We start from the raw sequence: 14,841 nt of genomic DNA, 5'->3' as shown, positions 1-14,841 counted from the left end.
AAGAAGGAGTCATCGGAGTGACAAATCCTAATCTCGAAATACGCCAACCCAACAAGTACCTTCGGAGACACCTGTAGAGCACCTTTATAATCACCCAGTTACGTTGTGACGTTTGGTAGCACACAAAGTGTTCCTCCGGTAAACGGGAGTTGCATAATCTCATAGTCATAGGAACATGTATAAGTCATGAAGAAAGCAATAGCAACAAACTAAACGATCAAGTGCTAAGCTAACGGAATGGGTCAAGTCAATCACATCATTCTCCTAATGATGTGATCCCATATCAAATGACAACTCATGTCTATGGTTAGGAACATAACCATCTTTGATCAACGAGCTAGTCAAGTAGAGGCATACTAGTGACACTCTGTTTGTCTATGTATTCACACATGTATTATGTTTCCGGTTAATACAATTCTAGCATGAATAATAAACATTTATCATGATATAAGGAAATAAATAATAACTTTATTATTGCCTCTAGGGCATATTTCCTTCAGTCTCCCACTTGCACTAGAGTCAATAATCTAGTTCACATCGCCATGTGATTTAACAATAGTTCACATCACCATGTGATTAACACCCATAGTTCACATCGTCATGTGACCAACACCCAAAGGGTTTACTAGAGTCAATAATCTAGTTCACATCGCTATGTGATTAACACCGAAAGAGTACTAAGGTGTGATCATGTTTTGCTTGTGAGAGAAGTTTAGTCAACGGGTCTGCCACATTCAGATCCGTATAAGTATTTTGCAAATTTCTATGTCAACAATGCTCTGCACGGAGCTACTCTAGCTAATTGCTCCCACTTTCAATATGTATCCAGATTGAGACTTAGAGTCATCTGGATCAGTGTCAAAATTTGCATTGACGTAACCCTTTACGACGAACCTTTTTGTCACCTCCATAATCGAGAAACATATCCTTATTCCACTAAGGATAATTTTGACCGCTGTCTAGTGATCTACTCTTAGATCACTATTGTACTCCCTTGCCAAACTGAGGGCAGGGTTTACAATAGGTCTGGTACACAACATGGCATACTTTATAGAACCTATGGCTGAGGCATAGGGAATGACTTTCATTTTCTCTCTATCTTCTGCCGTGGTCGGGTTTTGAGTCTTACTCAACTTCACACCTTGTAACACAGGCAAGAACTCCTTCTTTGACTGTTCCATTTTGAACTACTTCAAAATCTTGTCAAGGTATGTACTCATTGAAAAACTTATCAAGTGTCTTGATCTACCTCTATAGATCTTGATGCTCAATATGTAAGCAGCTTCACCGAGATCTTTCTTTGAAAAACTCCTTTCAAACATTCCTTTATGCTTTGCAGAATAATTCTACATTATCTCCGATCAACACTATGTCATTCACATATACTTATCAGAAATGTTGTAGTGCTCCCACGCACTTTCTTGTAAATACAGACTTCACTGCAAGTCTATATAAAACTATATGCTTTGATCAACTTATCAAAGCGTATATTCCAACTCCGAGATGCTTGCACCCGTCCATAGATGGATCGTTGGAGCTCGCATATTTTGTTAGTACCTTTAGGATTGACAAAACCTTCTGGTTGCATCATATACAACTCTTCTTTAATAAATCCATTAAGGAATGCAGTTTTGTTTATCCATTTGCCAGATTTCATAAAATGTGGCAATTGCTAACATGATTCGGACAGACTTAAGTATAGATACGAGTGAGAAACTCTCATCGTAGTCAACACCTTGAACTTGTCGAAAACCTTTTGCGACAATTCTAGCTTTGTAGATAGTAACACTAATATCAGCGTCCGTCTTCCTCTTGAAGATCCATTTAATCTCAATGGCTCGCCGATCATTGGGCAAGTCAATCAAACTCCATACTTTGTTCTCATACATGGATCTCATCTCAGATTTCATGGCCTCAAGCCATTTAGCGGAATCTGGGCTCATCATCGCTTCCTCATAGTTCGTAGGTTCATCATGGTCAAGTAACATGACCTCCAGAACAGGATTACCGTACCACTCTGGTGCGGATCTCACTCTGGTTTACCTACGAGGTTCGGTAGTAACTTGATCTGAAGTTACATGATCATCATCATTAGCTTCCTCACTAATGTGGTGTAGTCACAGGAACTAATTTCTATGATGAACTACTTTCATAATTCGGGAGAAGGTACAATTACCTCATCAAGTTCTACTTTCCTCCCACTCACTTCTTTCGAGAGAAACTCCTTCTCTAGAAAGGATCCATTCTTAGCAATATATTGCCTTCGGATCTGTGATAGAAGGTGTACCCAACTTTCTTTTGGGTATCCTATGAAGACGCACTTCTCCGATTTGGGTTGAGCTTATCAGGTTGAACTTTTTCACATAAGCATGGCAACCTCAAACTTTAAGAACGACAGCTTAGGTTTCTTGCCAAACCATAGTTCATACGGTGTATCTCAACGGATTTAGATGGTGCCCTATTTAACGTAATGCAGCTGTCTCTAATGCATAACCCCAAAACGATAGTGGTAGATCGGTAAGAGACATCATAGATCGCACCATATCTAATAAAGTACGGTTATGACGTTCGGACACACCATTACATGGTGTTCCAGGTGGCGTGAGTAGTGAAACTATTTCACATTGTTTTAACTGAAGGCCAAACTCGTAACTCAAATATTTTACTTCTGCGATCATATCGTAGAAACTTTTATTTTTGTTACGATGATTCTCCACTTCACTCTGAAATTCTTTGAACTTTTCAAATGTTTCAGACTTGTGTTTCATCAAGTAGATATACTCATATCTGCTCAAATCATCTGTGAAGATCAGAAAATAATGATACCTGCCGCGAGCCTCAATATTCATCGGACCACATACATCAGTATGTATTATTTCCAATAAGTCAGTTGCTCGCTCCATTGTTCCGGAGAACGGAGTCTTAGTCATCTTGCCCATGAGGCATGGTTCGCAAGCATCAATTGATTCATAATCAAGTGATTCCAAAAGCCCATCAGCATGGATTTCTTCATGCGTTTTACACCAATATGACCTAAACGGCAGTGCCACAAATAAGTTGCACTATCATTATTAACTTTGCATCTTTTGGTTTCAATATTATGAATATGTGTATCACTACGATCGAGATCCAACGAACCATTTTCATTGGGTGTGTAACCATATAAGGTTTTATTCATGTAAAAACAGAACAACAATTTATTCTCTTACTTAAATGAATAACCGTATTGCAATAAACATGATCAAATCATATTCATGCTCAACGCAAACACCAAATAACACTTATTTAGGTTCAACACTAATCCCGAAAGTATAGGGAGTGTGCGATGATGATCATATCAATCTTGGAACCACTTCCAACACACATTGTCACTTCACCCTTAACTAGTCTCTTCATTCTGCAACTCCCGTTTCGAGTTACTACTCTTAGCAACTGAACCAGTATCAAATACCGAGGGGTTGCTATAGAACACTAGTAAAATACACATCAATAATCTGTATATCAAATATACCTTTGTTCACTTTGCCATCCTTCTTATCCGCCAAATACTTGGGGCAGTTCCGCTTCCAGTGACCAGTCCCTTTGCAGTAGAAGCACTCAGTCTTCAGGCTTAGGTCCAGACTTGGGCTTCTTCACTTGAGCAGCAACTTGCTTGCCGTTCTTCTTGAAGTTCCCCTTTCTTCCCTTTGTCCCTTTACTTGAAACTAGTGGTTTTGTTTACCATCAACACTTGATGCTTTTCTTGATTTCTACCTTCGTCGATTTCAGCATCGCGAAGAGCTTGGGAATCGTTTCGTTATCCCTTGCATATTATAGTTCATCACGAAGTTCTACTAACTTGGTGATGGTGACTAGAGAATTCTGTCAATCACTATTTTATCTGGAAGATTAACTCCCACTTGATTCAAGCAATTGTAGTACCCAGACAATCTGAGCACATGCTCACTGCTTGAGCTATTCTCCTCCATCTTTTAGCTATAGAACTTGTTGGAGACTTCATATCTCCCAACTCAGGTATTTGCTTGAAATATTAACTTCAACTCCCGGAACATCTCATATATTCCATGACGTTAAAAACGTCTTTGAAGTCCCGATTCTAAGCCGTTAAGCATGGTGAACTAAACTATGAAGTAGTCATCATATTGAGCTAGCCAAACATTCAGAACGTCTGCATCTGCTCCTGCAATAGGTCTGTCACCTAGCGGTGCATCAAGGACATAATTCTTCTGTGCAGCAATGAGGATAATCCTCAGATCACGGATCCAATCCGCATCATTACTACTAACATTTTTCAACTTAGTTTTCTCTAGGAACATATAAAAATTAAATGGGGAGCAACATCGCGAGCTATTGATCTACAACATAGATATGCTAATACTACCAGGACTAAGTTCATGATAAATTAAAGTTCAATTAATCATATTACTTAAGAACTCCCACTTAGATAGACGTCCCTCTAATCATCTAAGTGATCACGTGATCCAAATCAACTAAACCATAACCGATCTTCACGTGAAATGGAATAGCTTTCAATGGTGAACATCATTATGATGATCATATCTACTATATGATTCACGCTCGACCTTTCGGTCTCAGTGTTCCGAGGCCATATCTGCATATGCTAGGCTCGTCAAGTTTAACCTGAGTATTCTGCGTGTGCAAAACTGGCTTGCACCCGTTGTAGATGGACGTAGAGCTTATCACACCCGATCATCACGTGGTGTCTGGGCACGACGAACTTTGGCAACGGTGCATACTCAGGGAGAACACTTTTATCTTGAAATTTAGTGAGAGATCATCTTATAATGCTACCGTCAAACAAAGCAAGATAAGATGCATAAAAGATAAAACATCACATGCAATCAATATAAGTGATATGATATGGCCATCATCATCTTGTGCTTGTGATCTCCATCTCCGAAGCACCGTCATGATCACCATCATCACCGGCGTGACACCTTGATCACCATCGTAGCATCATTGTCGTCTCGCCAATCTTATGCTTCCACGACTATCGCTACCGCTTAGTGATAAAGTAACGCATTACAGCGCAATTGCATTGCATACAATAAAGCGACAACCATATGGCTCCTGCCAGTTGCCGATAACTCGGTTACAAAACATGATCAACTCATACAATAAAATTTAGCATCATGTCTTGACCATATCACATCACAACATGCCCTGCAAAAACAAGTTAGACGTCCTCTACTTTGTTGTTACAAGTTTTACGTGGCTGCTATGGGCTGAGCAAGAACCGTTCTTACCTACGCATCAAAACCACAATGATAGTTTGTCAATTTGGTGTTGTTTTAACCTTCGCAGGGACCGGGCGTAGCCACACTCGGTTCAACTAAAGTTGGAGAAATTGACACCCGCCAGCCACCTGTGTGCAAAGCTCTCGGTAGAACCAGTCTTGCGTAAGCGTACGCGTAATGTCGGTCCGGGCCGCTTCATCCAACAATACCGCCGAACCAAAGTGTGACATGCTGGTAAGCAGTATGACTTATATTTCCCACAACTCACTTGTGTTCTACTCGTGCACAACATCAACGCATAAAACCTGGCTCTGATACCATTGTTGGGGAACGTAGTAATTTCAAAAATTTCCTACACACACGCAAGATCATGGTGATACATAGCAATGAGAGGGGAGAGTGTTGTCCACGTACCCTCGTAGACCGAAAGCGGAAGCGTTAGCACAACGCGGTTGATGTAGTCGTACGTCTTCACGGCCCGACCGATCAAGCACCGAAACTACGGCACCTCCGAGTTCTAGCACATGTTCAGCTCGATGACGATCCCCGACTCCGGTCCAGCAGAATGTCGGGGAAGAGTTCCGTCAGCACGACGGCATGGTGATGATCTTGATGTTCTACTGTCGCAGGGCTTCGCCTAAGCACACTACAATATTATCGAGGACTATGGTGGAGGGGGGCACCGCACACGGCTAAGAGATCAATGATCAATTGTTGTGTCTATGGGGTGCCCCCTGCCCCCGTATATAAAGGAGCAAGGGAGGGAGGCGGCCGCCTAGGAGGAGGGCGCGCCAAGGGGGGAAGTCCTACTCCCACGGGGAGTAGGACTCCTCCTTTCCCTTGTTGGGAGTAGGAGAGAAGAAAGAGGGGGAGAGGAACAAGGAAAGGGGCTGCACCCCTTGTCCAATTCGGGACCAGAGGGGGGCGGCGCCTCCTTCCTTTTGGCCTCTCTCCTCTATTCCCCGTATGGCCCAAATAAGGCCCATATACTCCCCGGCGAATTCCCGTAACTCTCCGGTACTCCGAAAAATACCCGAATCACTCGGAACCTTTCCGATGTCCGAATATAGTCGTCCAATATATTGATCTTTACGTATCGACCATTTAGAGACTCCTTGTCATGTCCCCGATCTCATCCGGGACTCTGAACTCCTTCGGTACATCAAAACTCATAATATAACTGTCATCGAAACCTTAAGTGTGCGGACCCTACGGGTTCGAGAATGATGTAGACATGACCGAGACACGTCTCCGGTCAATAACCAATAGCGGAACCTGGATACTCATATTGGCTCCCACATATTCTACGAAGATCTTTATCGGTCGGACCGCATAACAACATACGTTGTTCCCTTTGTCATCGGTATGTTACTTGCCCGAGATTCGATCGTCGGTATCTCAATACCTAATTCAATCTCGTTACCGGCAAGTCTCTTTACTCGTTCCGTAATACATCATCCTGCAACTAAATCATTAGTTGCAATGCTTGCAAGCTTAAGTGATGTGCGCATTACGGAGAGGGGCCCCAGAGATACTCTCCGACAATCGGAGTGACAATTCCTAAATCTCGAAATACGCCAACCCAAACAAGTCCCTTTTTCGGAGACACCTGTAGAGCACCTTTAAATCACCCAGTTATGTTGTGACGTGGTAGCACACAAAGTGTTTCCTCGGTACGGGAGTTGCATTAATCTCATGTCCATAAGGAACATGTATAAGTCATGAAGAAAGCAATAGCACAAACTAAACGATTCAAGTGCTATGCTAACAGAATGGGTCAAGTTCAATCACATCAATTCTCTTTAATGATGTGATTCCCGTTTAATCAAATGAACAACTGCATGTCTATGGTTAGGAAACATAACATCTTTGATCAACGAGCTAGTCAAGTAGAGGCATACTAGTGACACTCTGTTTGTCTATTATTCACAACATGTATATGTTTCCGGTTAATACAATTCTAGCATGAATAATAAACATTTATCATGATATAAGGAAATAAATAATAACTTTATTATTGCCTCTAGGGCATATTTCCTTCAACCCGTGGGGCCCACTAGGCACCAGGGCGCACCAGGGGCCACCGGCGCGCCCTAGTGGGTAGTGGAGCCCACGGGAACCCCCTTGACCTACCTCTGCCTCTATAAATACTCTAAAATCCCAGAAACACTAGAGGAGTCGACGAAATACTTTTTCTGCTGCTGCAAGTTCCAGAACCATGAGATCCAATCTAGAGGCCTTTTTCGGCACTCTGTCGGAGGGGGCAACGATCACAGAGGGGTTCTTCATCATCCTTGCTGCCCCTCTGATGATGCATGAGTAGTTTACCATAGACCTATGGGTCCGTTGTTAGTAGCAAGATGGCTTCCTCTCTCTTTTTGATCTTCAATGCAATGTTCTCCTCAATGTTCTTAGAGATCTATTTGATGTAACTCTTTTGCGATGTGTTTGTCGGGATCCGATGAATTGCGAGTATATGATCAGATCTATCCATGAATATTATTTGAGCCTTCTTTGTACTCATTTATGCATGATTGTTATAGCTTCGTATTTCTTCTTCGATTTATTGGTTTGGTTTGGCCAACTAGATTGATTTATCTTGCCATGCGAAGAGGTGCTTTGTGATGGGTTCGATCTTGAGGTGCTCAATCTCGAAGACAGAATGAGACATAACACGCATGTATCGTTGCTATTAAGGGGAACAAGATGGAATTTATTTATACGTGAGTTTATCTTGTCTAAATCATGTCATCGTTCTTAATGCATTACTCCGTTTTTCCATGAACTTAATACACTGGACGCATGCTGGATAGCGGTCGATGTGTGGAGTAATAGTAGTAGATGGAGGAAGGAGTCAGTCTACTAATCTTGGACGTGATGCATATACACATGATCATTGCCTTGGATATCGTCATAATTATTTGCTTTTCTATTAATTGCCCAACAGTAATTTGTTTACCCACAGTATGTTTTTTTTCTCGAGAGAACTCTCTAGTGAAAACTATGCCCCCAGGTATATTTCCTATCGTATTAAAACCAAAAATACCTTGTTGTAATTTTCTTTTATTTATTTTCTCTTTTGTTTTAGTTAGATCTATTTATCAAATATCATACAATTTAATCTATCTCAATACCGTTGAGGGATTGACAACCCCATTACATGTTGGTTACAAGTATTTATTGTTTGTGTACATGTGTTGTTTACATAGTGTTGCTTGGTTCTCCTACTGGATTGATAACATTGGTTTCATAGCTGAGGGGGATACTTATCTCTGTTGTGCTGCATCATCCCCTCCTCTTCGGTAAAATACCAACGTAGATTACAAGCAATTAGGAAGAATTTCTGGCGCCGTTGTCGGGGAGACATCATCAACATCTATAAAGTACCTACGCATAAACTCTCATCTCTTTGCAATTTGCTTTATTTGCTATTTGCCTCTCGTTTTCATCTTCCCCACTTCTAAAAAGTTTTTACAAAAATACAAAAATATTTTCCATTTGACTTTTTCTTGTTTGATCTTTTGTTTGCTTGTGATCTTGTTTGCGTAGTCACGATGACTCAAGAAAATACCAAATTGTGTGATTTTTCTATTATTAATAATAACGATTTTATTAGTACTTGGATTGCTTCTCCCGCCACTAGTGTGGAGTCTTATGATATTAATGCCGCTCTATTGAATATTGTTATGAAAGCGCAATTTTCCGGTAGTCCTAATGAGGATGCCGCGTCCCATCTAAACACTATCGTAGAATTGTGTGATATGAAAAAGGAAATATATGTGGACAATGATATTGTGAAATTTACATTATCTCCTTTCTCTTTGAGGGATCATGCAAAATTTTGGTTTTCATCTTTGCCACGTAATAGTATTGATTCTTGGGATAAGTGCAAAGATGCTTTTATTACTAAGTATTTTCCTCCCGCAAAAATTATTTCTCTTAGAAATCAAATCATGAATTTCAAGCAACTTGATCATGAACATGTTGCGCAATCTTGGTAAAGAATGAAATTAATGCTAAGAAATTGTCCTACTCATGGTTTAAATCTATGGATGATTATACAAAAAAATTATACTGGATTGAATTTTGTCTCTAGAAATCTTTTAGATTTCGCCGCGGGTGGTACTTTTATGGAAATTACTTTGGGTGAAGCTACTAAATTACTTGATAATATCATGGAAAATTATTCACAATGTCATACCGGAAGAGCACCTACTAGTAAAGAAGTTAATTATGTTGAAGAGATTAGTACTTTGAATGAACAAGTTGATGCACTTATGAAATTGGTTGCTAGTAAAAATGCTCCTATTGATCTTAATGATGTGCCTTTATCTACTTTGCTTGAGCAAATAATGCCTGTAGATGTGAATTTTGTCTCGCAAAACAACTTTAATAACAATGCTTATAGGGGTAATTTTAATCCTAGGCCATTTCCTCGAAGTTCCTCTAATAATTATGGCAATTCTTATGGTAATTCTTATAATAATAATAGGACGCCCTCTGATCTTGAGAGTAATTTTAATGAATTTATTAATGCTCAAAGGTTTTAACACTTACATAAGGGAGAAATTTGATAAGATGGATTGATATTCCTAATGGAGCGCATGTGATTTTTATATTTTATCAGCAGGTGAGTAGATATCTCAGGACTTAATTAATTTTCCTCCTCCCAGTTGATGTTATTTTGAAATTATATGAAAGCTTTGTATGGTTCATGGATGGAGAAGTAGAAAGAGAACGCTATGCCTTAGAGCTTAAACGAGAATTTTTTAGAAAGATGAATTTTCCGCCAGATAGTTTGCTCTTTTTTCTATATATGATTGAAGTATTTGTTCCGAGTCACGTTGTTTTGGGCGACCAGCTGACGGATGTATCACCACATGACCGACAGTTCCTCAGCTCGGGTTTTACAATTGAGCACAAGTCCTTCAATCTCTGGGTGTCATATTTCTCTCTGCTTGCAAGTGTTGTCTATATGTGGTGGTAATACCTTGTTTTTTGGTTGTGTGTCTTGTTTTTTTTGTTGTTTGTTTTGTTCCGTTTGTTTTTGTTGTGGTTTTTTTGTTGGGTGTCTTGGTTTTTTTTTTTCTGTTTGTGCGGGTGTGTCTGGGTTTGGGTGTGGGTTCCGGTTTTTCTTTTCGCGCGTCGGGGTTTTCTCCCGCTGTTTCTCTATTTTCTGCAAAAGGCCTGCCTCCAAGCCATTTGATGTGAAGCCGACTCGTTGAATAAAAAGGAGCTTACCATGATAAATTCAAGCTAACCTGGGGGCTCTGTTGGTTTCTACCCCAGTAATGCACTGGCAAAGTATGACCCGTTGGGACTGGTGGCTCATTGGTAAACCCGGCTTGGGCTTGTGCCCTTGGTGATCCGTCATGGGTGGACAAATTCTCATCACTTACTTGCGAAAGTAATCACTAGAAAATTTTTTCTAAAAATTCTCTTTTAGCTCTAAGCATAGCGGTTCTTTTCTTACTTTCATCCATAGGAAACATAAAGAGCTTTAATTGATTCATCAACCTTAGGCACAAAAAATTTCATCTTGAGATTTTCCACATCATGAGCAATTCTATCAACACTTCTAGACAAATCATCAATCTTACTCAACTTTTCTTCTATGGAAGTGTTGAAAACTTTTTGAGTGTTGATAAATTCTTTAATATTATTCTCAAGATCAGAGGTGTTCCTATTATTATTATAAGATTACCATAATCATAATTATTAGAGGAATTACTAGGAAAAGGCCTAGGATTAAAATTACCTCTATAAGCATTGTTATTGAAATTATTTCGGAAAATTCACATCTAAACATCACTATTTGCTCAAGAGATGCAATTTAAGAAATAGGACATTTTTACCGACTAAGGATATTGTTATCAGAATCATATTATTTACTAGTAGTTCTCGGTGAATTGTGATATTTCCCATGATTATAATAATTAGTATACAATATTTCAATATACGGCGAAATTAAGATTCAAGACAATAATAGTTATTGTATATATAGTTACATGATGACATTCTTACATAATATTCTTTTACAAGATTGGAACATGTTATGATCAGTTTGAAATCTTTTGATTTAAGGAAATTTTGGGAGGAATTTGTAATAAAGATTTGACCTTATCCAAGAGTAATACTATACTGGCAAGATGAAACCAATTTGATGATCTAAAGAGAAGGAGATATGTATTTACATATTGTCATCATATAATTCTTTTTCCTATACAAATTACGATAGTGTTTAGATGGGACGCGGCATCCATTAGGAACCGGAAGATTGCTTTCATAAATTCATTAGAGCGGCATTAAATATATAGATCCACTAGTGGCGGGGAAGAATCAAGTATTAACGTTATTTTATATATAAATTTGTATTTTTGGTATGTGTAGCAACAAAAAAACAAAGATCAAAAGAAAAGTCAATGGAAAATTTTGTATTTTGTAAAACTTTACAGTGGGAAGATGAAGAGAGGAGATAAAGCATTGCAAAGAGTGAGAGTTTATGTGTACTTTTAGTGTTGATGGTTCCCGAAAGGCAATTAATTCTGTAATAGTTGGTATTTTCGAAGAGGAGATGATGCAGAAGAGATATCCCATATGAATGTTATCAATACAGTAGAGAACAAGACACTATTAAAATGTCAAAATAATTGTACCACTGTATGGGTTTAATCTACGGTTTGAGATGATTAAATGTATGATATTTTAATAAAATTATAAACAAAGAGAAAATCAATTAACAGTATTTTTTGGTTTTAATAGATGGAAATATACGGGGCTGTTTCATAGAGATCCTCGAGCTTATTGGCTTGTGGAATAAGAAGAATATTAAGATATAGGATGATATGTGTAGTGAAGTAGTTAGATGTCTTCTCTAAATAACGTAGGGTGTTGAAGGAGTTATATGAACGAGATGATTTTGATAAAGCACTATATATATTGTCTATAACGTTATCGTGTTTGTCATTCTGTTATTGAGATGGAATAAGCTTTGATGTGAGATATAGTTGAAAACAATTGAAAGAGAGTATCTAGATGGCATTTCTGGATATATATTGCCTATGTCGAAAAATGAGATTATATATTAATTGAGTTATGAATAAGAGAAGAGAGATTTGTAAAGGCAGTTATGTATATGGGCGAATGAGATTGGCTCGGAGGAGGTTAGGATGGATTAGGGTTGATGAGAGAGTTTTATTTTTGGGATTGATATGAGAGGGGGTGGGAGGGTGGTGGGGTGTGTAGGATTAGGAATCTAGAGAATGTATTTATTCTATATGATATTATTTTGTTGTTTAAATATTTAATAGACACAGTGTAGTTGAGTGTGAGATGTTTAAAGAAGGTGTCATTTGATTAGGTATATTAAGAAATGAATGTATTGTTGACTTCCGTTGATAGATTTTTGTTTTTGTATGTTCTAATATACATGTTCCTATATTGGATTGCATGTTACCGGAGAATTTTGTGCTACAAAGAAAATAATGTATTTTAAGTGTTGCAGTGTGAGTATGTTGGAGATCGAGATAGATTCTTGAGTCAAGGTTTGGTTGTAGCATATAATTGAAAGTATTAGTTGCGGAATGTTACAGAAGAGTAAGATTGTGTATGAATGAACTAGGTAGAGAAGAGATGGATCGGGAAGTAATTACAATGAAAGGGAAATTTTTATGGTTGAGTAAGATCAAATGTGGAGCAAGGAGTTAGGAAAAGTTAGATTGATTATTAATGGTAAGATAATTTTAATATAAAAGAGTAGGATTAAAAATAAAATTGATGGTTGAATGTAATTTGGAATGGAAACTCATTGCGGGAAATATATTGGACCCTCCGGCTTGTCGGTTCTGGTGTTCGCGTGGTGTGGCTACAATTATGCGTGCGCGTGGAATCTCAGGCCGTGGCCGCGGCGTCTGGCTGACTGGCTGTGTGCCACGCTGAACACACGAATGTTTCGAATAGAAAACTCTTCTTGCCACAGTGTTTGATATGTTCGCTGAATGATCGGCGGAGTTGCTTGACTTGGGGTGACGTCGTTGAGCGAGGAGTGATTGTTTCGAGGAACTTATATGCGGGGCCTCGCCTGTGTGACGTTTAGTCTGCGCGAGTATAGAGGCTTGTCGAGGTTGCCCGGGCACTGGAGGGTGTGCATCGTGCCGCCCCATTGATGGGTGGCTTGGACCACGGAGGAGGACGCCACTGTTCACCTGTTTACTTTTCCTTTCTTCTCTCCTCTCCGGGGCTCGACCGTTCTCCGGTGGAGTGGCCTGGGGCTCTCTCAGGCGGCCCCGCTCCCTCCTTGCTCTTTATATACGGGGCCAGGGGCCCTCGACACCGTGATTCTCATGCTCTTAGCGTGTGCGGATCTGTGCCACCTACTCCTCTGATGTTCGAAATCGCTCAATGGGTGTGGTGTTTTGTCAAGAAACGTAATGTTGACCTGCTGTGGTACCATACAATAACCATCCAGTACATTTAACTGATGACGGTGTTGCTGACGGAATTTCCCGACATTCTGGGCGAGGAGGCGTTCCTTGGGGGAGTTGCAAACGCTACGTGTCGGAGCCCCGCTCTACACATGCCATCTGAGGGTCTAGGGTTCCAGGCACGCTTAGTCTGCCTATCTTGCTCGCGGTAGGGCGGTTTCCCATGTACGGGTTAGCGCTCACGACGTTGTACATAATGTTGTGTACCGCGTTTCGTTTCCGTCTCCATCAAGGTATGTCCGTGATGAACCAACACGCTCCTGCCGGCCTCTTCATTCTCTGTCTCTGATTGATCAATACGAAATCCATCCCATGCTTTGCGTGTGCGTAGGCATTTTTGAAACAATTACTACGTTCCCCTACAGTGGCATCCGAGCCTTAGGTTTTATGGTTGATCGTTTGTGCTTCAGTAGTAAATGCCCTAAAGAAGAGCTGAGTTGGTGGCCGGGCCTGCCTAAGAAAAGTACATACTGTATAATCACTTACACTTTATGTCACTCGGCTCTCAGCCTCATCGCCTGCGCTGGGTCTCGATACCTGGTCTGGTGGTTGGTATAGTCCTGGCACCGGGCACGAGGACCATGTTCTTAGAAAAGGGACGTCCTGTTAGTCTGTAACGTACGGGATGGTACACCCGTGTCGCTTTGGCCACTCCTGGCTGGGATTAGATGATTCTTGGTGGTGGACATAGTGGTTGTTCGGCATCCTAGTATTATAGGTGGAAGACCGGCGATCGGATTGGCTTATGGTGGTCCGATTTTACCCCACCTTGAAACTAACTGATGTGTTTTGGTGGCCCTCTCACTGGAGTAATGCGGGTGAGGGAGATAACGGATTCTTTGCTACGGCCCATACTGCAGCTCAACCATTCAACACTTTGCGAACAACGTTAAAGGTATGATGGCGTCTTAAATTTGTTTGATGCAGGCATGAAGTTTAGAAGTTGAGATTGATTTGTCCGACCAATATGCTACAAGTTTGGCATTTGGTGTATTTAAGTGACGATGCTTTTGTAAGAGCCGTTTACTAGCTGCAACAGAGGGTATATAAGACTATGTTGCTTTGTATTGCTTCTTACTGTTCTCTACGAACCGTAGTTA

This window comes from Triticum urartu, chromosome 4, assembly GCF_003073215.2.
Source record: "Triticum urartu cultivar G1812 chromosome 4, Tu2.1, whole genome shotgun sequence".
Lineage (NCBI taxonomy): Eukaryota > Viridiplantae > Streptophyta > Magnoliopsida > Poales > Poaceae > Triticum > Triticum urartu.
Note: the sequence above shows the minus strand (reverse complement) of the source record.